The following is a 26,899-nucleotide window of genomic DNA, read 5'->3' as shown; positions in this document are numbered from 1 at the left end:
CTTTCAATGAAATAGGCGCGTGGTTTAGAAATAACGTTTTTTTAAACCTATACAAAAAGGTCAACTAAACTTAATTGAGCCACCAACCGCCTTTTTGTGTGAAATAAGTTACCACCCGCCTATCTATGGTGAATTAATTTACCACCCTTCTACCAATTGTGAATTAATTTACCACTTCCCTGCCAAATGATTTAAAATTTTAATCTTTCCCATAAAATAATGAGAGGCACTTGGAGTGAGCCAACTGGAACATCGAATTAATGACGTTTGACAAGCGTATTATTATTTTTATAATAGATTAATACAAATTAAGGCTGAAGGAACAGATATTATATAAAAAAGACTTGGTTTGCCCAAGCCTTAAAAACAAAAGGATAAGAGTTTTTCCAGTTGTCTGAAGCGCGGATATTTTTTCTATTGAATTTTAAAGACAATCCGTATTTTACTACTCTTTAGAATTTAATTCAATCACCTGATTTTACTGCTAATGGACTAGTTTCCTAAAAATTAATTGAAATAAAATAATTACTTATCTCAGATTTTTCAACAACAATTCCATTTTCCTGAAACATTTAATCATGCATTTATTATTTTGAGGGATATCGTGTAAACTCAACCAACACTTCTAAAATCTTCCCCACAAGTACTGATATACACAGTTCAATAATTGTGACTGTGCTTAAAGAAGAAACGAACCTCTTTATCAAATATAAGAAAGGTGATAACAGCCCCCTTTTGTATTCGAAAAGACCGCATATAATACATAATTAATGAGAATATTATTTGAAAATTAAAGTACGTTCTCCATTGAAAAGAAAAGAAAATTCATGATAAAATGTTTCAGGAAAATGGAATTGTTGTTGAAAAATCTGAGATAAGTAATTTTTTTATTTCAATTAATTTTTAGGAAACTAGTCCATTAGCAGTAAAATCAGGTGATTGAATTAAATTCTAAAGAGTAGTAAAATACGGATTGTCTTTAAAATTCAATAGAAAAAATATCCGCGCTTCAGACAACTGGAAAAACTCTTATCCTTTTGTTTTTAAGGCTTGGGCAAACCAAGTCTTTTTTATATAATTTAAAAAATAGATTTAACAATGGTGTATTATAATAATTAGTGTTAAAGATTCATGAAAAAAGAATTAATGAATTTATGTTATATCCACTTAAAATTGAACAGTGGCATGGTATAATATAAAAAATTTAACAATTGGTTATGCCAAAAGTGGCTTTATAAAAACAAATTAAATAAAAAAGTAAAGGTTTTATTATTTGTTTCTTCTATTAGTGATTTTATAGTCTTTTTAAATCTAGTTAAAGTCGGTTTTGCTTGAATTTCAGGTGATATTGTGTTATATAATTTTATTCCCGTATAAAATATTGACGTGAATTTTTTTGAAGTGTTACATTTAGGTAAATCTAATAGCTCTAGTGATCTTGTATGACTATTTTTCTGCTTCATTTTTAGTAGGCTATTTTTCCACAATACCTGACGAACATTTAATTTTAGGGCTTCAGTGGCGCAATGGTTATTGCGTTCGGCTGTTAACCTAAAGGTTGGTGGTTCGAGCACAACCGGGAGCTGTGTTGTGAGGTCTCAGATGTGACGTAAAAAGTCAGAGTTTTTCCACAATACCTGACGAACGTTTAATTTTTGGGCTTCCGTGGCTTAACGGTTAGCGCGTTCAGCTGTTAACCAATAGGTTGTTGGTTCGAGTCCACCCGGGAGAGGTGTTGTGGGGTCTCAGATGTAACGTAAAAAGCCAAAGATTTTCCACAATACCTGACGAACATTTAATTTTTGGGCTTCCGTGGCGCAAAGGTTAGCGCGTTCAGCTGTTATTCAAAAGGTTGGTGGTTCAAGCCCACCCGGGAGCAGTGTTGTGAGGTCTCAGATGTGACGTAAAATATCAGAGTTTTTCCACAATACCTGATTAACATTCATTTGTTGGGCTTCCGTGGCGCAATGATTAGCGCGTTCGGCTGTTAACCGAAAGGTTGGTGGTTCGAGCCCACCCGGGAGAGGTGTTATGGAGTCTCAGATGTAGCGTGAAAAGTCATAACTTTTCCACAATACCTGACAAGCATTTAATTTCTGAGCTTCCGTGGCGCAATGGTTATTGCGCTCAGCTGTTATTCAAAAGGTTGTTGGTTAGATCCTATCCGGGAGCGGTGTTGTTAGGTCTCAGATATAACGTAAAATATCAGAGATTTTCCACAATACCTGACGAACATTTAATTTTTGGGCTTCCGTGGCGCAATGGTTAGCGCGTTCGGCTGTTAACCGAAAGGTTGGTGGTTCGAGCACAACCGGGAGCTGTGTTGTGAGGTCTCAGATGTGACGTAAAAAGTCAGAGTTTTTCCACAATACCTGACGAACATTTAATTTTTGGGCTTCCGTGCCGCAATGGTTAGCGCGTTCAGCTGTTTACCGAAAGGTTGGTGGTTCGAGCCCACCCGGGAGAGGTGTTGTGGGGTCTCAGATGTAACGTAAAAAGCCAAAGATTTTCCACAATACCTGACGAACATTTAATTTTTGGGCTTCCGTGGCGCAAAGGTTAGCGCGTTCAGCTGTTATTCAAAAGGTTGGTGGTTCAAGCCCACCCGGGAGCAGTGTTGTGAGGTCTCAGATGTGACGTAAAATATCAGACTTTTTCCACAATACCTGATTAACATTCATTTGTTGGGCTTCCGTGGCGCAATGATTAGCGCGTTCGGCTGTTAACCGAAAGGTTGGTGGTTCGAGCCCACCCGGGAGAGGTGTTATGGAGTCTCAGATGTAGCGTGAAAAGTCATAACTTTTCCACAATACCTGACAAGCATTTAATTTCTGAGCTTCCGTGGCGCAATGGTTATTGCGCTCAGCTGTTATTCAAAAGGTTGGTGGTTCGAGCCCACCCGGGAGCAGTGTTGTGAGGTCTCAGATGTGACGTAAAAAGTCAGAGTTTTTCCACAATACCTGACGAACATTTAATTTTTGGGCTTCCGTAGCTCAATGGTTAGCGCGTTCAGCTGTTAACCGAAAGGTTGGTGGTTCGAGCCCACCCCGGAGAGGTGTTGTGGGGTCTCAGATGTAGCGGTAAAAGTGATAACTTTTCCACAATACCTGACAACCATTTACTTTTTGGGCTTCCGTGGCGCAATGGTTAGCGCGTTCGGCTGTTAACCGAAAGGTTGGTGGTTCGAGCCCATCCGGGAGCGGTTTTGTGAGGTCTCAGATGTGACGTAAAGAGTCAGAGTTTTTCCACAATACCTGACAAGCATTTAATTTCTGAGCTTCCGTGGCGCAATGGTTATTGCGCTCAGCTGTTATTCAAAAGTTTGTTGGTTAGATCCTATCCGGGAGCGGTGTTGTGAGGTCTCAGATATAACGTAAAATATCAGAGTTTTTCCACAATACCTGACGAACATTTAATTTTTGGGCTTCCGTGGCGCAATGGTTAGCGCGTTCGGCTGTTAACCGAAAGGTTGGTGGTTCGAGCACAACCGGGAGCTGTGTTGTGAGGTCTCAGATGTGACGTAAAAAGTCAGAGTTTTTCCACAATACCTGACGAACATTTAATTTTTGGGCTTCCGTGCCGCAATGGTTAGCGCGTTCAGCTGTTTACCGAAAGGTTGGTGGTTCGAGCCCACCCGGGAGAGGTGTTGTGGGGTCTCAGATGTAACGTAAAAAGCCAAAGATTTTCCACAATACCTGACGACCATTAAATTTTTCGGCTTCCGTGGCACAATGGTTAGCGCGTTCGGCTGTTAACCGAAAGGTTGGTGGTTCGAGCTCACCCGAGAGAGATGTTGTGTGGTCTCTGATGTAGCGTGAAAAGTCATAACTTTTCCACAATACCTGACAAACATTTAATTTCTGAGCTTCCGTGGCGCAATGGTTAACGCGTTCAGCTGTTAACCGAAAGGTTGGTGGTTCGAGCCCACCCGGGAGAGGTGTTGTGGGGTCTCAGATGTAACGTAAAAAGCTGAAGATTTTCCACAATACCTGACGAACATTTAATTTTTGGGCTTCCGTGGCGCAAAGGTTAGCGCGTTCAGCTGTTAACCGAAAGGTTGGTGGTTCGAGCCCACCCGGGAGAGGTGTTATGGAGTCTCAGATGTAGCGTGAAAAGTCATAACTTTTCCACAATACCTGACAAGCATTTAATTTCTGAGCTTCCGTGGCGCAATGGTTATTGCGCTCAGCTGTTATTCAAAAGGTTGGTGGTTCGAGCCCACCCGGGAGCAGTGTTGTGAGGTCTCAGATGTGACGTAAAAAGTCAGAGTTTTTCCACAATACCTGACGAACATTTAATTTTTGGGCTTCCGTAGCTCAATGGTTAGCGCGTTCAGCTGTTAACCGAAAGGTTCGTGGTTCCAGCCCACCCGGGAGAGGTGTTGTGGGGTCTCAGATGTAACGTAAAAAGCCAAAGTTTTTCCACAATACCTGACGAACATTTAATTTTTGGGCTTCCGTGGCGCAATGGTTACCGCGTTCAGCTGTTAACCGAAAGGTTGGTGGTTCGAGCCCACCCCGGAGAGGTGTTGTGGGGTCTCAGATGTAGCGTGAAAAGTGATAACTTTTCCACAATACCTGACAACCATTTACTTTTTGGGCTTCCGTGGCGCAATGGTTAGCGCGTTCGGCTGTTAACCGAAAGGTTGGTGGTTCGAGCCCATCCGGGAGCGGTTTTGTGAGGTCTCAGATGTGACGTAAAGAGTCAGAGTTTTTCCACAATACCTGACAAGCATTTAATTTCTGAGCTTCCGTGGCGCAATGGTTATTGCGCTCAGCTGTTATTCAAAAGGTTGTTGGTTAGATCCTATCCGGGAGCTGTGTTGTGAGGTCTCAGATGTGACGTAAAAAGTCAGAGTTTTTCCACAATACCTGACGAACATTTAATTTTTGGGCTTCCGTGCCGCAATGGTTAGCGCGTTCAGCTGTTTACCGAAAGGTTGGTGGTTCGAGCCCACCCGGGAGAGGTGTTGTGGGGTCTCAGATGTAACGTAAAAAGCCAAAGATTTTCCACAATACCTGACGACCATTAAATTTTTCGGCTTCCGTGGCGCAATGGTTAGCGCGTTCGGCTGTTAACCGAAAGGTTGGTGGTTCGAGCACAACCGGGAGCTGTGTTGTGAGGTCTCAGATGTGACGTAAAAAGTCAGAGTTTTTCCACAATACCTGACGAACATTTAATTTTTGGGCTTCCGTGCCGCAATGGTTAGCGCGTTCAGCTGTTTACCGAAAGGTTGGTGGTTCGAGCCCACCCGGGAGAGGTGTTGTGGGGTCTCAGATGTAACGTAAAAAGCCAAAGATTTTCCACAATACCTGACGACCATTAAATTTTTCGGCTTCCGTGGCACAATGGTTAGTGCGTTCGGCTGTTAACCGAAAGGTTGGTGGTTCGAGCTCACCCGGGAGAGATGTTGTGTGGTCTCTGATGTAGCGTGAAAAGTCATAACTTTTCCACAATACCTGACAAACATTTAATTTCTGAGCTTCCGTGGCGCAATGGTTAACGCGTTCAGCTGTTAACCGAAAGGTTGGTGGTTCGAGCCCACCCGGGAGAGGTGCTGTGGGGTCTCTGATGTAACGTAAAAAGCTAAAGATTTTCCACAATACCTGACGAACATTTAATTTTTGGGCTTCCGTGGCGCAATGGTTAGCGCGTTCAGCTGTTAACCGAAAGGTTGGTGGTTCGAGCCCACCCGGGAGAGGTGTTATGGAGTCTCAGATGTAGCGTGAAAAGTCATAACTTTTCCACAATACCTGACAACCATTTACTTTTTGGGCTTCCGTGGCGCAATGGTTAGCGCGTTCGGCTGTGAACCGAAAGGTTGGTGGTTCGAGCCCACCCGGGAGAGGTGCTGTGGGGTCTCAGATGTAACGTAAAAAGCTAAAGATTTTCCACAATACCTGACGAACATTTAATTTTTGGGCTTCCGTGGCGCAAAGGTTAGCGCGTTCAGCTGGTAACCGAAAGGTTGGTGGTTCGAGCCCACCCGGGAGAGGTGTTATGGAGTCTCAGATGTAGCGTGAAAAGTCATAACTTTTCCACAATACCTGACAAGCATTTAATTTCTGAGCTTCCGTGGCGCAATGGTTATTGCGCTCAGCTGTTATTCAAAAGGTTGGTGGTTCGAGCCCACCCGGGAGCAGTGTTGTGAGGTCTCAGATGTGACTTAAAAAGTCAGAGTTTTTCCACAATACCTGACGAACATTTAATTTTTGGGCTTCCGTAGCTCAATGGTTAGCGCGTTCAGTTGTTAACCGAAAGGTTCGTGGTTCGAGCCCACCTGGGAGAGGTGTTTTGGGGTCTCAGATGTAACGTAAAAAGCCAAAGTTTTTCCACAATACCTGACGAACATTTAATTTTTGGGCTTCCGTGGCGCAATGGTTAGCGCGTTCAGCTGTTAACCGAAAGGTTGGTGGTTCGAGCCCACCCCGGAGAGGTGTTGTGGGGTCTCAGATGTAGCGTGAAAAGTGATAACTTTTCCACAATACCTGACAACCATTTACTTTTTGGGCTTCCGTGGCGCAATGGTTAGCGCGTTCGGCTGTTAACCGAAAGGTTGGTGGTTCGAGCCCATCCGGGAGCGGTTTTGTGAGGTCTCAGATGTGACGTAAAGAGTCAGAGTTTTTCCACAATACCTGACAAGCATTTAATTTCTGAGCTTCCGTGGCGCAATGGTTATTGCGCTCAGCTGTTATTCAAAAGGTTGTTGGTTAGATCCTATCCGGGAGCGGTGTTGTGAGGTCTCAGATATAACGTAAAATATCAGAGTTTTTCCACAATACCTGACGAACATTTAATTTTTGGGCTTCCGTGGCGCAATGGTTAGCGCGTTCGGCTGTTAACCGAAAGGTTGGTGGTTCGAGCACAACCGGGAGCTGTGTTGTGAGGTCTCAGATGTGACGTAAAAAGTCAGAGTTTTTCCACAATACCTGACGAACATTTAATTTTTGGGCTTCCGTAGCTCAATGGTTAGCGCGTTCAGCTGTTAACCGAAAGGTTGGTGGTTCGAGCCAACCCGGGAGAGGTGTTGTGGGGTCTCAGATGTAACGTAAAAAGCCAAAGATTTTCCACAATACCTGACGAACATTTAATTTTTGGGCTTCCGTGGCGCAAAGGTTAGCGCGTTCAGCTGTTATTCAAAAGGTTGGTGGTTCGAGCCCACCCGGGAGCAGTGTTGTGAAGTCTCAGATGTGACGTAAAAAGTCAGAGTTTTTCCACAATACCTGACGAACATTTAATTTTTGGGCTTCCGTGCCGCAATGGTTAGCGCGTTCAGCTGTTTACCGAAAGGTTGGTGGTTCGAGCCCACCCGGGAGAGGTGTTGTGGGGTCTCAGATGTAACGTAAAAAGCTAAAGATTTTCCACAATACCTGACGAACATTTAATTTTTGGGCTTCCGTGGCGCAAAGGTTAGCGCGTTCAGCTGTTAACCGAAAGGTTGGTGGTTCGAGCCCACCCGGGAGAGGTGTTATGGAGTCTCAGATGTAGCGTGAAAAGTCATAACTTTTCCACAATACCTGACAAGCATTTAATTTCTGAGCTTCCGTGGCGCAATGGTTATTGCGCTCAGCTGTTATTCAAAAGGTTGGTGGTTCGAGCCCACCCGGGAGCAGTGTTGTGAGGTCTCAGATGTGACGTAAAAAGTCAGAGTTTTTCCACAATACCTGACGAACATTTAATTTTTGGGCTTCCGTAGCTCAATGGTTAGCGCGTTCAGCTGTTAACCGAAAGGTTCGTGGTTCCAGCCCACCCGGGAGAGGTGTTGTGGGGTCTCAGATGTAACGTAAAAAGCCAAAGTTTTTCCACAATACCTGACGAACATTTAATTTTTGGGCTTCCGTGGCGCAATGGTTAGCGCGTTCAGCTGTTAACCGAAAGGTTGGTGGTTCGAGCCCACCCCGGAGAGGTGTTGTGGGGTCTCAGATGTAGCGTGAAAAGTGATAACTTTTCCACAATACCTGACAACCATTTACTTTTTGGGCTTCCGTGGCGCAATGGTTAGCGCGTTCGGCTGTTAACCGAAAGGTTGGTGGTTCGAGCCCATCCGGGAGCGGTTTTGTGAGGTCTCAGATGTCACGTAAAGAGTCAGAGTTTTTCCACAATACCTGACAAGCATTTAATTTCTGAGCTTCCGTGGCGCAATGGTTATTGCGCTCAGCTGTTATTCAAAAGGTTGTTGGTTAGATCCTATCCGGGAGCGGTGTTGTGAGGTCTCAGATATAACGTAAATTATCAGAGTTTTTCCACAATACCTGACGAACATTTAATTTTTGGGCTTCCGTGGCGCAATGGTTAGCGCGTTCGGCTGTTAACCGAAAGGTTGGTGGTTCGAGCACAACCGGGAGCTGTGTTGTGAGGTCTCAGATGTGACGTAAAAAGCCAAAGATTTTCCACAATACCTGACGAACATTTAATTTTTGGGCTTCCGTGGCGCAAAGGTTAGCGCGTTCAGCTGTTATTCAAAAGGTTGGTGGTTCGAGCCCACCCGGGAGCAGTGTTGTGAAGTCTCAGATGTGACGTAAAAAGTCAGAGTTTTTCCACAATACCTGACGAACATTTAATTTTTGGGCTTCCGTGCCGCAATGGTTAGCGCGTTCAGCTGTTTACCGAAAGGTTGGTGGTTCGAGCCCACCCGGGAGAGGTGTTGTGGGGTCTCAGATGTAACGTAAAAAGCTAAAGATTTTCCACAATACCTGACGAACATTTAATTTTTGGGCTTCCGTGGCGCAAAGGTTAGCGCGTTCAGCTGTTAACCGAAAGGTTGGTGGTTCGAGCCCACCCGGGAGAGGTGTTATGGAGTCTCAGATGTAGCGTGAAAAGTCATAACTTTTCCACAATACCTGACAAGCATTTAATTTCTGAGCTTCCGTGGCGCAATGGTTATTGCGCTCAGCTGTTATTCAAAAGGTTGGTGGTTCGAGCCCACCCGGGAGCAGTGTTGTGAGGTCTCAGATGTGACGTAAAAAGTCAGAGTTTTTCCACAATACCTGACGAACATTTAATTTTTGGGCTTCCGTAACTCAATGGTTAGCGCGTTCAGCTGTTAACCGAAAGGTTCGTGGTTCCAGCCCACCCGGGAGAGGTGTTGTGGGGTCTCAGATGTAACGTAAAAAGCCAAAGTTTTTCCACAATACCTGACGAACATTTAATTTTTGGGCTTCCGTGGCGCAATGGTTAGCGCGTTCAGCTGTTAACCGAAAGGTTGGTGGTTCGAGCCCACCCCGGAGAGGTGTTGTGGGGTCTCAGATGTAGCGTGAAAAGTGATAACTTTTCCACAATACCTGACAACCATTTACTTTTTGGGCTTCCGTGGCGCAATGGTTAGCGCGTTCGGCTGTTAACCGAAAGGTTGGTGGTTCGAGCCCATCCGGGAGCGGTTTTGTGAGGTCTCAGATGTGACGTAAAGAGTCAGAGTTTTTCCACAATACCTGACAAGCATTTAATTTCTGAGCTTCCGTGGCGCAATGGTTATTGCGCTCAGCTGTTATTCAAAAGGTTGTTGGTTAGATCCTATCCGGGAGCGGTGTTGTGAGGTCTCAGATATAACGTAAAATATCAGAGTTTTTCCACAATACCTGACGAACATTTAATTTTTGGGCTTCCGTGGCGCAATGGTTAGCGCGTTCGGCTGTTAACCGAAAGGTTGGTGGTTCGAGCACAACCGGGAGCTGTGTTGTGAGGTCTCAGATGTGACGTAAAAAGTCAGAGTTTTTCCACAATACCTGACGAACATTTAATTTTTGGGCTTCCGTGCCGCAATGGTTAGCGCGTTCAGCTGTTTACCGAAAGGTTGGTGGTTCGAGCCCACCCGGGAGAGGTGTTGTGGGGTCTCAGATGTAACGTAAAAAGCCAAAGATTTTCCACAATACCTGACGACCATTAAATTTTTCGGCTTCCGTGGCACAATGGTTAGCGCGTTCGGCTGTTAACCGAAAGGTTGGTGGTTCGAGCTCACCCGGGAGAGATGTTGTGTGGTCTCTGATGTAGCGTGAAAAGTCATAACTTTTCCACAATACCTGACAAACATTTAATTTCTGAGCTTCCGTGGCGCCATGGTTAACGCGTTCAGCTGTTAACCGAAAGGTTGGTGGTTCGAGCCCACCCGGGAGAGGTGCTGTGGGGTCTCAGATGTAACGTAAAAAGCTAAAGATTTTCCACAATACCTGACGAACATTTAATTTTTGGGCTTCCGTGGCGCAAAGGTTAGCGCGTTCAGCTGTTAACCGAAAGGTTGGTGGTTCGAGCCCACCCGGGAGAGGTGTTATGGAATCTCAGATGTAGCGTGAAAAGTCATAACTTTTCCACAATACCTGACAAGCATTTAATTTCTGAGCTTCCGTGGCGCAATGGTTATTGCGCTCAGCTGTTATTCAATAGGTTGGTGGTTCGAGCCCACCCGGGAGCTTTGTTGTGAGGTCTCAGATGTGACGTAAAAAGTCAGAGTTTTTCCACAATACCTGACGAACATTTAATTTTTGGGCTTCCGTAGCTCAATGGTTAGCGCGTTCAGCTGTTAACCGAAAGGTTCGTGGTTCCAGCCCACCCGGGAGAGGTGTTGTGGGGTCTCAGATGTAACGTAAAAAGCCAAAGTTTTTCCACAATACCTGACGAACATTTAATTTTTGGGCTTCCGTGGCGCAATGGTTAGCGCGTTCAGCTGTTAACCGAAAGGTTGGTGGTTCGAGCCCACCCCGGAGAGGTGTTGTGGGGTCTCAGATGTAGCGTGAAAAGTGATAACTTTTCCACAATACCTGACGAACATTTAATTTTTGGGCTTCCGTGGCGCAATGGTTAGCGCGTTCAGCTGTTAACCGAAAGGTTGGTGGTTCGAGCCCACCCGGGAGAGGTGCTGTGGGGTCTCAGATGTAACGTAAAAAGCTAAAGATTTTCCACAATACCTGACGAACATTTAATTTTTGGGCTTCCGTGGCGCAAAGGTTAGCGCGTTCAGCTGTTAACCGAAAGGTTGGTGGTTCGAGCCCACCCGGGAGAGGTGTTATGGAATCTCAGATGTAGCGTGAAAAGTCATAACTTTTCCACAATACCTGACAAGCATTTAATTTCTGAGCTTCCGTGGCGCAATGGTTATTGCGCTCAGCTGTTATTCAAAAGGTTGGTGGTTCGAGCCCACCCGGGAGCTTTGTTGTGAGGTCTCAGATGTGACGTAAAAAGTCAGAGTTTTTCCACAATACCTGACGAACATTTAATTTTTGGGCTTCCGTAGCTCAATGGTTAGCGCGTTCAGCTGTTAACCGAAAGGTTCGTGGTTCCAGCCCACCCGGGAGAGGTGTTGTGGGGTCTCAGATGTAACGTAAAAAGCCAAAGTTTTTCCACAATACCTGACGAACATTTAATTTTTGGGCTTCCGTGGCGCAATGGTTAGCGCGTTCAGCTGTTAACCGAAAGGTTGGTGGTTCGAGCCCACCCCGGAGAGGTGTTGTGGGGTCTCAGATGTAGCGTGAAAAGTGATAACTTTTCCACAATACCTGACGAACATTTAATTTTTGGGCTTCCGTGGCGCAATGGTTAGCGCGTTCGGCTGTTAACCGAAAGGTTGGTGGTTCGAGCACAACCGGGAGCTGTGTTGTGAGGTCTCAGATGTGACGTAAAAAGTCAGAGTTTTTCCACAATACCTGACGAACGTTTAATTTTTGGGCTTCCGTGGCGCAATGGTTAGCGCGTTCAGCTGTTAACCGAAAGGTTGGTGGTTCGAACCCACCCGGGAGAGGTGTTGTGGGGTCTCAGATGTAACGTAAAAAGCCAAAGATTTTCCACAATACCTGACGAACATTTAATTTTTGGGTTTCCGTGGCGCAAAGGTTAGCGCGTTCAGCTGTTATTCAAAAGGTTGGTGGTTCGAGCCAACCCGGGAGCAGTGTTGTGAGGTCTCAGATGTGACGTAAAAATTCAGAGTTTTTCCACAATACCTGACGAACATTTAATTTTTGGGCTTCCGTAGCGCAATGGTTAGCGCGTTCAGCTGTTAACCGAAAGGTTGGTGGTTCGAGCCAACCCGGGAGAGGTGTTGTGGGGTCTCAGATATAGCGTGAAAAGTCATAACTTTTCCACAATACCTGACAACCATTTACTTTTTGGGCTTCCGTGGCGCAATGGTTAGCGCGTTCGGCTGTTAACCGAAAGGTTGGTGGTTCGAGCCTATCCGGGAGCGGTTTTGTGAGGTCTCAGATGTGACGTAAAAAGTCAGAGTTTTTCCACAATACCTGACGAACATTTAATTTTAGGGCTTCCGTAGCGCAATGGTTAGCGCGTTCAGCTGTTAACCGAAAGGTTGGTGGTTCGAGCCAACCCAGGAGAGGTGTTGTGGGGTCTCAGATGTAACGTAAAAAGCCAAAGTTTTTCCACAATACCTGACGAACATTTAATTTTTGGGCTTCCGTAGCGCAATGGTTAGCGCGTTCAGCTGTTAACCGAAAGGTTGGTGGTTCGAGCCAACCCGGGAGAGGTGTTGTGGGGTCTCAGATATAGCGTGAAAAGTCATAACTTTTCCACAATACCTGACAACCATTTACCTTTTGGGCTTCCGTGGCGCAATGGTTAGCGCGTTCGGCTGTTAACCGAAAGGTTGGTGGTTCGAGCCTATCCGGGAGCGGTTTTGTGAGGTCTCAGATGTGACGTAAAAAGTCAGAGTTTTTCCACAATACCTGACGAACATTTAATTTTTGGGCTTCCGTAGCGCAATGGTTAGCGCGTTCAGCTGTTAACCGAAAGGTTGGTGGTTCGAGCCAACCCGGGAGAGGTGTTGTGGGGTCTCAGATGTAACGTAAAAAGCCAAAGTTTTTCCACAATACCTGACGAACATTTAATTTTTCGGCTTCCGTGGCGCAATGGTTAGCGCGTTCAGCTGTTAACCGAAAGGTTGGTGGTTCGAGCCCACCCGGGAGAGGTGTTGTGGGGTCTCAGATGTAACGTAAAAAGCCAAAGATTTTCCACAATACCTGACGAACATTTAATTTTTGGGCTTCCGTGGCGCAAAGGTTAGCGCGTTCAGCTGTTATTCAAAAGGTTGGTGGTTCGAGCCCACCCGGGAGCAGTGTTGTGAAGTCTCAGATGTGACGTAAAAAGTCAGTTTTTCCACAATACCTGACGAACATTTAATTTTTGGGCTTCCGTAGCGCAATGGTTAGCGCGTTCAGCTGTTAACCGAAAGGTTGGTGGTTCGCGCCCATCCGGGAGCGGTTTTGTGAGGTCTCAGATGTGACGTAAAAAGTTAGAGTTTTTCCACATTACCTAACGAAAATTTAACTTTTGGGCTTCCGTGGCGCAATGGTTAGCGCGTACAGCTGTTAACCGAAAGGTTGGTGGTTCGAGCCTATCCGGGAGCGGTTTTGTGAGGTCTCAGATGTGACGTAAAAAGTCAGAGTTTTTCCACAATACCTGACGAACATTTAATTTTTGGGCTTCCGTAGCGCAATGGTTAGCGCGTTCAGCTGTTAACCGAAAGGTTGGTGGTTCGAGCCAACCCGGGAGAGGTGTTGTGGGGTCTCAGATGTAACGTAAAAAGCCAAAGTTTTTCCACAATACCTGACGAACATTTAATTTTCCGGCTTCCGTGGCGCAATGGTTAGCGCGTTCAGCTGTTAACCGAAAGGTTGGTGGTTCGAGCCCACCCGGGAGAGGTGTTGTGGGGTCTCAGATGTAACGTAAAAAGCCAAAGATTTTCCACAATACCTGACGAACATTTAATTTTTGGGCTTCCGTGGCGCATAGGTTAGCGCGTTCAGCTGTTATTCAAAAGGTTGGTGGTTCGAGCCCACCCGGGAGCAGTGTTGTGAAGTCTCAGATGTGACGTAAAAAGTCAGAGTTTTTCCACAAATCCTGACGAACATTTAATTTTTGGGCTTCCGTAGCGCAATGGTTAGCGCGTTCAGCTGTTAACCGAAAGGTTGGTGGTTCGCGCCCATCCGGGAGCGGTTTTGTGAGGTCTCAGATGTGACGTAAAAAGTCAGAGTTTTTCCACATTACCTAACGAACATTTAACTTTTGGGCTTCCGTGGCGCAATGGTTAGCGCGTACAGCTGTTAACCGAAAGGTTGGTGGTTCGAGCCCACCCGGAGAGGTGTTGTGGGGTCTCAGATGTAGCGTGATAAGTCAAAGTTTTTCCACAATACCTGACGAACATTTAATTTTTGGGCATCCGTGCCGCAATGGTTAGCGCGTTCAGCTGTTTACCGAAAGGTTGGTGGTTCGAGCCCACCCGGGAGAGGTGTTGTGGGGTCTCAGATGTAACGTAAAAAGCCAAAGATTTTCCACAATACCTGACGACCATTAAATTTTTCGGCTTCCGAGGCACAATGGTTAGCGCGTTCGGCTGTTAACCGAAAGGTTGGTGGTTCGAGCTCACCCGGGAGAGATGTTGTGTGGTCTCTGATGTAGCGTGAAAAGTCATAACTTTTCCACAATACCTGACAAACATTTAATTTCTGAGCTTCCGTGGCACAATGGTTAGCGCGTTCAGCTGTTAACCGAAAGGTTGGTGGTTCGAGCCCACCCGGGAGAGGTGCTGTGGGGTCTCAGATGTAACGTAAAAAGCTAAAGATTTTCAACAATACCTGACGAACATTTAATTTTTGGGCTTCCGTGGCGCAATGGTTAGCGCGTTCAGCTGTTAACCGAAAGGTTGGTGGTTCGAACCCACCCGGGAGAGGTGTTGTGGGGTCTCAGATGTAACGTAAAAAGCCAAAGATTTTCCACAATACCTGACGAACATTTAATTTTTGGGTTTCCGTGGCGCAAAGGTTAGCGCGTTCAGCTGTTATTCAAAAGGTTGGTGGTTCGAGCCAACCCGGGAGCAGTGTTGTGAGGTCTCAGATGTGACGTAAAAAGTCAGAGTTTTTAGACAATAACTGACGAACATTTAATTTTTGGGCTTCCGTAGCGCAATGGTTAGCGCGTTCAGCTGTTAACCGAAAGGTTGGTGGTTCGAGCCAACCCGGGAGAGGTGTTGTGGGGTCTCAGATGTAGCGTGAAAAGTCATAACTTTTCCACAATACCTGACAAACATTTACTTTTTGGGCTTCCGTGGCGCAATGGTTAGCGCGTTCGGCTGTTAACCGAAAGGTTGGTGGTTCGAGCCTATCCGGGAGCGGTTTTGTGAGGTCTCAGATGTGACGTAAAAAGTCAGAGTTTTTCCACAATACCTGACGAACATATAATTTTTGGGCTTCCGTAAAGCAATGGTTAGCGCGTTCAGCTGTTAACCGAAAGGTTGGTGGTTCGCGCCCATCCGGGAGCGGTTTTGTGAGGTCTCAGATGTGACGTAAAAAGTCAGAGTTTTTCCACATTACCTAACGAACATTTAACTTTTGGGCTTCCGTGGCGCAATGGTTAGCGCGTACAGCTGTTAACCGAAAGGTTGGTGGTTCGAGCCCACCCGGAGAGGTGTTGTGGGGTCTCAGATGTAGCGTGATAAGTCAAAGTTTTTCCACAATACCTGACGAACATTTAATTTTTGGGCTTCCGTGGCGCAATGGTTAGCGCGTTCGGCTGTTAACCGATAGGTTGGTGGTTCAAGCCCACCCGGGAGAGGTGTTTTGGAGTCTCAGATGTAACGTAAAAAGCCAAAGTTTTTCCACATTACCTGACGAACATTTAATTTCCGAGCTTCCGTGGCGCAATGGTTAGCGCGCTCAGCTGTTATTCGAAAGGTTGGTGGTTCGAGCCCACCCGGGAGCAGTGTTGTGAGGTCTCAGATGTGACGTAAAAAGTCAGAGTTTTTCCACAATACCTGACGACCATTTAATTTTTGGGCTTCCGTGGAGCAGTGGTTAGCGCGTTCGGCTGTTAACCGAATGGTTGGTGGTTCGAGCCCACCCGGGAGAGGTGTTATGGGGTCTCAGATGTAACGTAAAAAGCCAAAGTTTTTCCACAATACCTGACGAACATTTAATTTTTGGGCTTCCGTGACGAAAAGGATAGCGCGTTCAGCTGTTAACCGAAAGGTTGGTGGTTCGAGCCCACCCGGAGAGGTGTTGTGGGGTCTCAGATGTAGCGTGATAAGTCAAAGTTTTTCCACAATACCTGACGAACATTTAATTTTTGGGCTTCCGTGGCGCAATGGTTAGCGCGTTCGGCTGTTAACCGATAGGTTGGTGGTTCAAGCCCACCCGGGAGAGGTGTTTTGGAGTCTCAGATGTAACGTAAAAAGCCAAAGTTTTTCCACATTACCTGACGAACATTTAATATCCGAGCTTCCGTGGCGCAATGGTTAGCGCGCTCAGCTGTTATTCGAAAGGTTGGTGGTTCGAGCCGACCCGGGAGCAGTGTTGTGAGGTCTCAGATGTGACGTAAAAAGTCAGAGTTTTTCCACAATACCTGACGACCATTTAATTTTTGGGCTTCCGTGGAGCAGTGGTTAGCGCGTTCGGCTGTTAACCGAATGGTTGGTGGTTCGAGCCCACCCGGGAGAGGTGTTATGGGGTCTCAGATGTAACGTAAAAAGCCAAAGTTTTTCCACAATACCTGACGAACATTTAATTTTTGGGCTTCCGTGACGAAAAGGATAGCGCGTTCAGCTGTTAACCGAAAGGTTGGTGGTTCGAGCCCACCCGGAGAGGTGTTGTGGGGTCTCAGATGTAGCGTGATAAGTCAAAGTTTTTCCACAATACCTGACGACCATTTAATTTTTCGGCTTCCGTGGCACAATGGTTAGCGCGTTCGGCTGTTAACCGAAAGGTTGGTGGTTCGAGCCCATCCGGGAGCGGTGTTGTGAGGTCTCAGATGTGACGTAAAAAGTCAGAGTTTTTCCACAATACCTGACGAACGTTTACTTTTCGGGCTTCCGTGGCGCAATGGTTAGCGCGTTCGGCTGTTAACCGAAAGGTTGGTGGTTCGAGCCCATCCGGGAGCGGTTTTGTGAGGTCTCAGATGTGACGTAAAGAGTCAGAGTTTTTCCACAATACCTGACGAACATTTAATTTTTGGGCTTCCGTGGCGCAATGGTTAGCGCGTTCGGCTGTTAACCGAAAGGTTGGTGGTTCGAGCACAACCGGGAGCTGTGTTGTGAGGTCTCAGATGTGACGTAAAAAGTCAGAGTTTTTCCACAATACCTGACGAACGTTTAATTTTTGGGCTTCCGTGGCGCAATGGTTAGCGCGTTCAGCTGTTAACCGAAAGGTTGGTGGTTCGAACCAACCCGGGAGAGGTGTTGTGGGGTCTCAGATGTAACGTAAAAAGCCAAAGATTTTCCACAATACCTGACGAACATTTAATTTTTGGGTTTCCGTGGCGCAAAGGTTAGCGCGTTCAGCTGTTATTCAAAAGGTTGGTGGTTCGAGCCAACCCGGGAGCAGTGTTGTGAGGTCTCAGATGTGACGTAAAAAGTCAGAGTTTTTCCACAATACCTGACGAACATTTAATTTTTGGGCTTCCGTAGCGCAATGGTTAGCGCGTTCAGCTGTTAAACGAAAGGTTGGTGGTTCGAGCCAACCCGGGAGAGGTGTTGTGGGGTCTCAGATGTAGCGTGAAAAGTCATAACTTTTCCACAATACCTGACAACCATTTACTTTTTGGGCTTCCGTGGCGCAATGGTTAGCGCGTTCGGCTGTTAACCGAAAGGTTGGTGGTTCGAGCCTATCCGGGAGCGGTTTTGTGAGGTCTCAGATGTGACGTAAAAAGTCAGAGTTTTTCCACAATACCTGACGAACATTTAATTTTTTAGCTTCCGTAGCGCAATGGTTAGCGCGTTCAGCTGTTAACCGAAAGGTTGGTGGTTCGAGCCAACCCGGGAGAGGTGTTGTGGGGTCTCAGATGTAACGTAAAAAGCCAAAGTTTTTCCACAATACCTGACGAACATTTAATTTTTCGGCTTCCGTGGCGCAATGGTTAGCGCGTTCAGCTGTTAACCGAAAGGTTGGTGGTTCGAGCCCACCCGGGAGAGGTGTTGTGGGGTCTCAGATGTAACGTAAAAAGCCAAATATTTTCCACATTACCTAACGAACATTTAACTTTTGGGCTTCCGTGGCACAATGGTTAGCGCGTTCGGCTGTTAACCGAAAGGTTGGTGGTTCGAGCACAACCGGGAGCTGTGTTGTGAGGTCTCAGATGTGACGTAAAAAGTCAGAGTTTTTCCACAATAAATGACGACCATTTAATTTTTGGGCTTCCGTGGAGCAGTGGTTAGCGCGTTCGGCTGTTAACCGAAAGGTTGGTGGTTCGAGCACAACCGGGAGCTGTGTTGTGAGGTCTCAGATGTGACGTAAAAAGTCAGAGTTTTTCCACAATACCTGACGAACGTTTAATTTTTGGGCTTCCGTGGCGCAATGGTTAGCGCGTTCAGCTGTTAACCGAAAGGTTGGTGGTTCGAACCCACCCGGGAGAGGTGTTGTGGGGTCTCAGATGTTACGTAAAAAGCCAAAGATTTTCCACAATACCTGACGAACATTTAATTTTTGGGTTTCCGTGGCGCAAAGGTTAGCGCGTTCAGCTGTTATTCAAAAGGTTGGTGGTTCGAGCCAACCCGGGAGCAGTGTTGTGAGGTCTCAGATGTGACGTAAAAAGTCAGAGTTTTTCCACAATACCTGACGAACATTTAATTTTTGGGCTTCCGTAGCGCAATGGTTAGCGCGTTCAGCTGTTAAACGAAAGGTTGGTGGTTCGAGCCAACCCGGGAGAGGTGTTGTGGGGTCTCAGATGTAGCGTGAAAAGTCATAACTTTTCCACAATACCTGACAACCATTTACTTTTTGGGCTTCCGTGGCGCAATGGTTAGCGCGTTCGGCTGTTAACCGAAAGGTTGGTGGTTCGAGCCTATCCGGGAGCGGTTTTGTGAGGTCTCAGATGTGACGTAAAAAGTCAGAGTTTTTCCACAATACCTGACGAACATTTAATTTTTTAGCTTCCGTAGCGCAATGGTTAGCGCGTTCAGCTGTTAACCGAAAGGTTGGTGGTTCGAGCCAACCCGGGAGAGATGTTGTGGGGTCTCAGATGTAACGTAAAAAGCCAAAGTTTTTCCACAATACCTGACGAACATTTAATTTTTCGGCTTCCGTGGCGCAATGGTTAGCGCGTTCAGCTGTTAACCGAAAGGTTGGTGGTTCGAGCCCACCCGGGAGAGGTGTTGTGGGGTCTCAGATGTAACGTAAAAAGCCAAATATTTTCCACATTACCTAACGAACATTTAACTTTTGGGCTTCCGTGGCGCAATGGTTAGCGCGTTCGGCTGTTAACCGAAAGGTTGGTGGTTCGAGCCCACCCGGAGAGGTGTTGTGGGGTCTCAGATGTAGCGTGATAAGTCAAAGTTTTTCCACAATACCTGACGAACATTTAATTTTTCGGCTTCCGTGGCACAATGGTTAGCGCGTTCGGCTGTTAACCGAAAGGTTGGTGGTTCGAGCACAACCGGGAGCTGTGTTGTGAGGTCTCAGATGTGACGTAAAAAGTCAGAGTTTTTCCACAATACCTGACGAACGTTTAATTTTTGGGCTTCCGTGGCGCAATGGTTAGCGCGTTCAGCTGTTAACCGAAAGGTTGGTGGTTCGAACCCACCCGGGAGAGGTGTTGTGGGGTCTCAGATGTAACGTAAAAAGCCAAATATTTTCCACATTACCTAACGAACATTTAACTTTTGGGCTTCCGTGGCGCAATGGTTAGCGCGTTCGGCTGTTAACCGAAAGGTTGGTGGTTCGAGCCCACCCGGAGAGGTGTTGTGGGGTCTCAGATGTAGCGTGATAAGTCAAAGTTTTTCCACAATACCTGACGAACATTTAATTTTTCGGCTTCCGTGGCACAATGGTTAGCGCGTTCGGCTGTTAACCGAAAGGTTGGTGGTTCGAGCACAACCGGGAGCTGTGTTGTGAGGTCTCAGATGTGACGTAAAAAGTCAGAGTTTTTCCACAATACCTGACGAACGTTTAATTTTTGGGCTTCCGTGGCGAAATGGTTAGCGCGTTCAGCTGTTAACCGAAAGGTTGGTGGTTCGAACCCACCCGGGAGAGGTGTTGTGGGGTCTCAGATGTAACGTAAAAAGCCAAAGATTTTCCACAATACCTGACGAACATTTAATTTTTGGGTTTCCGTGGCGCAAAGGTTAGCGCGTTCAGCTGTTATTCAAAAGGTTGGTGGTTCGAGCCCACCCGGGAGCAGTGTTGTGAGGTCTCAGATGTGACGTAAAAAGTCAGAGTTTTTCCACAATACCTGACGACCATTTAATTTTTGGGCTTCCGTGGAGCAGTGGTTAGCGCGTTCGGCTGTTAACCGAAAGGTTGGTGGTTCGAGCACAACCGGGAGCTGTGTTGTGAGGTCTCAGATGTGACGTAAAAAGTCAGAGTTTTTCCACAATACCTGACGAACGTTTAATTTTTGGGCTTCCGTGGCGCCTTGGTTAGCGCGTTCAGCTGTTAACCGAAAGGTTGGTGGTTCGAACCCACCCGGGAGAGGTGTTGTGGGGTCTCAGATGTAACGTAAAAAGCCAAAGATTTTCCACAATACCTGACGAACATTTAATTTTTGGGTTTCCGTGGCGCAAAGGTTAGCGCGTTCAGCTGTTATTCAAAAGGTTGGTGGTTCGAGCCAACCCGGGAGCAGTGTTGTGAGGTCTCAGATGTGACGTAAAAAGTCAGAGTTTTTCCACAATACCTGACGAACATTTAATTTTTGGGCTTCCGTAGCGCAATGGTTAGCGCGTTCAGCTGTTAAACGAAAGGTTGGTGGTTCGAGCCAACCCGGGAGAGGTGTTGTGGGGTCTCAGATGTAGCGTGAAAAGTCATAACTTTTCCACAATACCTGACAACCATTTACTTTTTGGGCTTCCGTGGCGCAATGGTTAGCGCGTTCGGCTGTTAACCGAAAGGTTGGTGGTTCGAGCCTATCCGGGAGCGGTTATGTGAGGTCTCAGATGTGACGTAAAAAGTCAGAGTTTTTCCACAATACCTGACGAACATTTAATTTTTTAGCTTCCGTAGCGCAATGGTTAGCGCGTTCAGCTGTTAACCGAAAGGTTGGTGGTTCGAGCCAACCCGGGAGAGGTGTTGTGGGGTCTCAGATGTAACGTAAAAAGCCAAAGTTTTTCCACAATACCTGACGAACATTTAATTTTTCGGCTTCCGTGGCGCAATGGTTAGCGCGTTCAGCTGTTAACCGAAAGGTTGGTGGTTCGAGCCCACCCGGGAGAGGTGTTGTGGGGTCTCAGATGTAACGTAAAAAGCCAAATATTTTCCACATTACCTAACGAACATTTAACTTTTGGGCTTCCGTGGCGCAATGGTTAGCGCGTTCGGCTGTTAACCGAAAGGTTGGTGGTTCGAGCCCACCCGGAGAGGTGTTGTGGGGTCTCAGATGTAGCGTGATAAGTCAAAGTTTTTCCACAATACCTGACGAACATTTAATTTTTCGGCTTCCGTGGCACAATGGTTAGCGCGTTCGGCTGTTAACCGAAAGGTTGGTGGTTCGAGCACAACCGGGAGCTGTGTTGTGAGGTCTCAGATGTGACGTAAAAAGTCAGAGTTTTTCCACAATACCTGACGAACGTTTAATTTTTGGGCTTCCGTGGCGCAATGGTTAGCGCGTTCAGCTGTTAACCGAAAGGTTGGTGGTTCGAACCCACCCGGGAGAGGTGTTGTGGGGTCTCAGATGTAACGTAAAAAGCCAAAGATTTTCCACAATACCTGACGAACATTTAATTTTTGGGTTTCCGTGGCGCAAAGGTTAGCGCGTTCAGCTGTTATTCAAAAGGTTGGTGGTTCGAGCCCACCCGGGAGCAGTGTTGTGAGGTCTCAGATGTGACGTAAAAAGTCAGAGTTTTTCCACAATACCTGACGACCATTTAATTTTTGGGCTTCCGTGGAGCAGTGGTTAGCGCGTTCGGCTGTTAACCGAAAGGTTGGTGGTTCGAGCACAACCGGGAGCTGTGTTGTGAGGTCTCAGATGTGACGTAAAAAGTCAGAGTTTTTCCACAATGCCTGACGAACGTTTAATTTTTGGGCTTCCGTGGCGCAATGGTTAGCGCGTTCAGCTGTTAACCGAAAGGTTGGTGGTTCGAACCCACCCGGGAGAGGTGTTGTGGGGTCTCAGATGTAACGTAAAAAGCCAAAGATTTTCCACAATACCTGACGAACATTTAATTTTTGGGTTTCCGTGGCGCAAAGGTTAGCGCGTTCAGCTGTTATTCAAAAGGTTGGTGGTTCGAGCCAACCCGGGAGCAGTGTTGTGAGGTCTCAGATGTGACGTAAAAAGTCAGAGTTTTTCCACAATACCTGACGAACATTTAATTTTTGGGCTTCCGTAGCGCAATGGTTAGCGCGTTCAGCTGTTAAACGAAAGGTTGGTGGTTCGAGCCAACCCGGGAGAGGTGTTGTGGGGTCTCAGATGTAGCGTGAAAAGTCATAACTTTTCCACAATACCTGACAACCATTTACTTTTTGGGCTTCCGTGGCGCAATGGTTAGCGCGTTCGGCTGTTAACCGAAAGGTTGGTGGTTCGAGCCTATCCGGGAGCGGTTTTGTGAGGTCTCAGATGTGACGTAAAAAGTCAGAGTTTTTCCACAATACCTGACGAACATTTAATTTTTTAGCTTCCGTAGCGCAATGGTTAGCGCGTTCAGCTGTTAACCGAAAGGTTGGTGGTTCGAGCCAACCCGGGAGAGGTGTTGTGGGGTCTCAGATGTAACGTAAAAAGCCAAAGTTTTTCCACAATACCTGACGAACATTTAATTTTTCGGCTTCCGTGGCGCAATGGTTAGCGCGTTCAGCTGTTAACCGAAAGGTTGGTGGTTCGAGCCCACCCGGGAGAGGTGTTGTGGGGTCTCAGATGTAACGTAAAAAGCCAAATATTTTCCACATTACCTAACGAACATTTAACTTTTGGGCTTCCGTGGCGCAATGGTTAGCGCGTTCGGCTGTTAACCGAAAGGTTGGTGGTTCGAGCCCACCCGGAGAGGTGTTGTGGGGTCTCAGATGTAGCGTGATAAGTCAAAGTTTTTCCACAATACCTGACGAACATTTAATTTTTCGGCTTCCGTGGCACAATGGTTAGCGCGTTCGGCTGTTAACCGAAAGGTTGGTGGTTCGAGCACAACCGGGAGCTGTGTTGTGAGGTCTCAGATGTGACGTAAAAAGTCAGAGTTTTTCCACAATACCTGACGAACGTTTAATTTTTGGGCTTCCGTGGCGCAATGGTTAGCGCGTTCAGCTGTTAACCGAAAGGTTGGTGGTTCGAACCCACCCGGGAGAGGTGTTGTGGGGTCTCAGATGTAACGTAAAAAGCCAAAGATTTTCCACAATACCTGACGAACATTTAATTTTTGGGTTTCCGTGGCGCAAAGGTTAGCGCGTTCAGCTGTTATTCAAAAGGTTGGTGGTTCGAGCCCACCCGGGAGCAGTGTTGTGAGGTCTCAGATGTGACGTAAAAAGTCAGAGTTTTTCCACAATACCTGACGACCATTTAATTTTTGGGCTTCCGTGGAGCAGTGGTTAGCGCGTTCGGCTGTTAACCGAAAGGTTGGTGGTTCGAGCACAACCGGGAGCTGTGTTGTGAGGTCTCAGATGTGACGTAAAAAGTCAGAGTTTTTCCACAATACCTGACGAACGTTTAATTTTTGGGCTTCCGTGGCGCAATGGTTAGCGCGTTCAGCTGTTAACCGAATGGTTGGTGGTTCGAGCCCACCCGGGAGAGGTGTTATGGGGTCTCAGATGTAACGTAAAAAGCCAAAGTTTTTCCACAATACCTGACGAACATTTAATTTTTGGGCTTCCGTGACGAAAAGGATAGCGCGTTCAGCTGTTAACCGAAAGGTTGGTGGTTCGAGCCCACCCGGAGAGGTGTTGTGGGGTCTCAGATGTAGCGTGATAAGTCAAAGTTTTTCCACAATACCTGACGACCATTTAAGTTTTCGGCTTCCGTGGCACAATGGTTAGCGCGTTCGGCTGTTAACCGAAAGGTTGGTGGTTCGAGCCCATCCGGGAGCGGTGTTGTGAGGTCTCAGATGTGACGTAAAAAGTCAGAGTTTTTCCACAAACCTGACGAACGTTTACTTTTTGGGCTTCCGTGGCGCAATGGTTAGCGCGTTCGGCTGTTAACCGAAAGGTTGGTGGTTCGAGCCCATCCGGGAGCGGTTTTGTGAGGTCTCAGATGTGACGTAAAGAGTCAGAGTTTTTCCACAATACCTGACGAACATTTAATTTTTGGGATTCCGTGGCGCAATGGTTAGCGCGTTCGGCTGTTATTCAAAAGGTTGGTGGTTCGAGCCAACCCGGGAGCAGTGTTGTGAGGTCTCAGATGTGACGTAAAAAGTCAGAGTTTTTCCACAATACCTGACGAACATTTAATTTTTGGGCTTCCGTAGCGCAATGGTTAGCGCGTTCAGCTGTTAAACGAAAGGTTGGTGGTTCGAGCCAACCCGGGAGAGGTGTTGTGGGGTCTCAGATGTAGCGTGAAAAGTCATAACTTTTCCACAATACCTGACAACCATTTACTTTTTGGGCTTCCGTGGCGCAATGGTTAGCGCGTTCGGCTGCTAACCGAAAGGTTGGTGGTTCGAGCCTATCCGGGAGCGGTTTTGTGAGGTCTCAGATGTGACGTAAAAAGTCAGAGTTTTTCCACAATACCTGACGAACATTTAATTTTTTAGCTTCCTTAGCGCAATGGTTAGCGCGTTCAGCTGTTAACCGAAAGGTTGGTGATTCGAGCCAACCCGGGAGAGGTGTTGTGGGGTCTCAGATGTAACGTAAAAAGCCAAAGTTTTTCCACAATACCTGACGAACATTTAATTTTTCGGCTTCCGTGGCGCAATGGTTAGCGCGTTCAGCTGTTAACCGAAAGGTTGGTGGTTCGAGCCCACCCGGGAGAGGTGTTGTGGGGTCTCAGATGTAACGTAAAAAGCCAAATATTTTCCACATTACCTAACGAACATTTAACTTTTGGGCTTCCGTGGCGCAATGGTTAGCGCGTACAGCTGTTAACCGAACGGTTGGTGGTTCGAGCCCACCCGGAGAGGTGTTGTGGGGTCTCAGATGTAGCGTGATAAGTCAAAGTTTTTCCACAATACCTGACGAACATTTAATTTCCGAGCTTCCGTGGCGCAATGGTTAGCGCGCTCAGCTGTTATTCGAAAGGTTGGTGGTTCGAGCCCACCCGGGAGCAGTGTTGTGAGGTCTCAGATGTGACGTAAAAAGTCAGAGTTTTTCCACAATACCTGACGACCATTTAATTTTTGGGCTTCCGTGGAGCAGTGGTTAGCGCGTTCGGCTGTTAACCGAATGGTTGGTGGTTCGAGCCCACCCGGGAGAGGTGTTGTGGGGTCTCAGATGTAACGTAAAAAGCCAAAGTTTTTCCACAATACCTGACGAACATTTAATTTTTGGGCTTCCGTGACGAAAAGGATAGCGCGTTCAGCTGTTAACCGAAAGGTTGGTGGTTCGAGCCCACCCGGATAGGTGTTGTGGGGTCTCAGATGTAGCGTGATAAGTCAAAGTTTTTCCACAATACCTGACGACCATTTAACTTTTCGGCTTCCGTGGCACAATGGTTAGCGCGTTCGGCTGTTAACCGAAAGGTTGGTGGTTCGAGCCCACCCGGAGAGGTGTTGTGGGGTCTCAGATGTAGCGTGATAAGTCAAAGTTTTTCCACAATACCTGACGAACATTTAATTTTTCGGCTTCCGTGGCACAATGGTTAGCGCGTTCGGCTGTTAACCGAAAGGTTGGTGGTTCGAGCACAACCGGGAGCTGTGTTGTGAGGTCTCAGATGTGACGTAAAAAGTCAGAGTTTTTCCACAATACCTGACGAACGTTTAATTTTTGGGCTTCCGTGGCGCAATGGTTAGCGCGTTCAGCTGTTAACCGAAAGGTTGGTGGTTCGAACCCACCCGGGAGAGGTGTTGTGGGGTCTCAGATGTAACGTAAAAAGCCAAAGATTTTCCACAATACCTGACGAACATTTAATTTTTGGGTTTCCGTGGCGCAAAGGTTAGCGCGTTCAGCTGTTATTCAAAAGGTTGGTGGTTCGAGCCCACCCGGGAGCAGTGTTGTGAGGTCTCAGATGTGACGTAAAAAGTCAGAGTTTTTCCACAATACCTGACGACCATTTAATTTTTGGGCTTCCGTGGAGCAGTGGTTAGCGCGTTCGGCTGTTAACCGAAAGGTTGGTGGTTCGAGCACAACCGGGAGCTGTGTTGTGAGGTCTCAGATGTAACGTAAAAAGCCAAAGTTTTTCCACAATACCTGACGAACATTTAATTTTTGGGCTTCCGTGACGAAAAGGATAGCGCGTTCAGCTGTTAACCGAAAGGTTGGTGGTTCGAGCCCACCCGGAGAGGTGTTGTGGGGTCTCAGATGTAGCGTGATAAGTCAAAGTTTTTCCACAATACCTGACGACCATTTAAGTTTTCGGCTTCCGTGGCACAATGGTTAGCGCGTTCGGCTGTTAACCGAAAGGTTGGTGGTTCGAGCCCATCCGGGAGCGGTGTTGTGAGGTCTCAGATGTGACGTAAAAAGTCAGAGTTTTTCCACAAACCTGACGAACGTTTACTTTTTGGGCTTCCGTGGCGCAATGGTTAGCGCGTTCGGCTGTTAACCGAAAGGTTGGTGGTTCGAGCCCATCCGGGAGCGGTTTTGTGAGGTCTCAGATGTGACGTAAAGAGTCAGAGTTTTTCCACAATACCTGACGAACATTTAATTTTTGGGATTCCGTGGCGCAATGGTTAGCGCGTTCGGCTGTTATTCAAAAGGTTGGTGGTTCGAGCCAACCCGGGAGCAGTGTTGTGAGGTCTCAGATGTGACGTAAAAAGTCAGAGTTTTTCCACAATACCTGACGAACATTTAATTTTTGGGCTTCCGTAGCGCAATGGTTAGCGCGTTCAGCTGTTAAACGAAAGGTTGGTGGTTCGAGCCAACCCGGGAGAGGTGTTGTGGGGTCTCAGATGTAGCGTGAAAAGTCATAACTTTTCCAC

General features: G+C 46.9%; 3 non-coding genes across 3 annotated transcripts; all 3 read left to right on the top strand.

Moving 5' to 3' along the window:
- Positions 1-5,775: 5,775 nt before the first annotated feature.
- TRNAH-GUG (transfer RNA histidin (anticodon GUG)) lies at positions 5,776-5,848 on the top strand. Its single transcript has one exon. It is a non-coding gene; the product is annotated as a tRNA-His (tRNA).
- A 74-nt stretch (positions 5,849-5,922) lies between these two features.
- On the top strand, positions 5,923-5,995 carry TRNAT-GGU (transfer RNA threonine (anticodon GGU)). The gene has a single exon. It is a non-coding gene; the product is annotated as a tRNA-Thr (tRNA).
- Positions 5,996-24,432: 18,437 nt separating this feature from the next.
- On the top strand, positions 24,433-24,505 carry TRNAS-GCU (transfer RNA serine (anticodon GCU)). The gene has a single exon. It is a non-coding gene; the product is annotated as a tRNA-Ser (tRNA).
- Positions 24,506-26,899: the final 2,394 nt, after the last annotated feature.

The sequence above is a fragment of the Phalangium opilio genome, unplaced genomic scaffold (assembly GCF_054372755.1).
Source record: "Phalangium opilio isolate 3A_F unplaced genomic scaffold, DU_Popi_V2 ptg000209l_1, whole genome shotgun sequence".
NCBI lineage: Eukaryota > Metazoa > Arthropoda > Arachnida > Opiliones > Phalangiidae > Phalangium > Phalangium opilio.
Note: the sequence above shows the minus strand (reverse complement) of the source record. Positions and strands in the feature narration are given on the sequence as shown.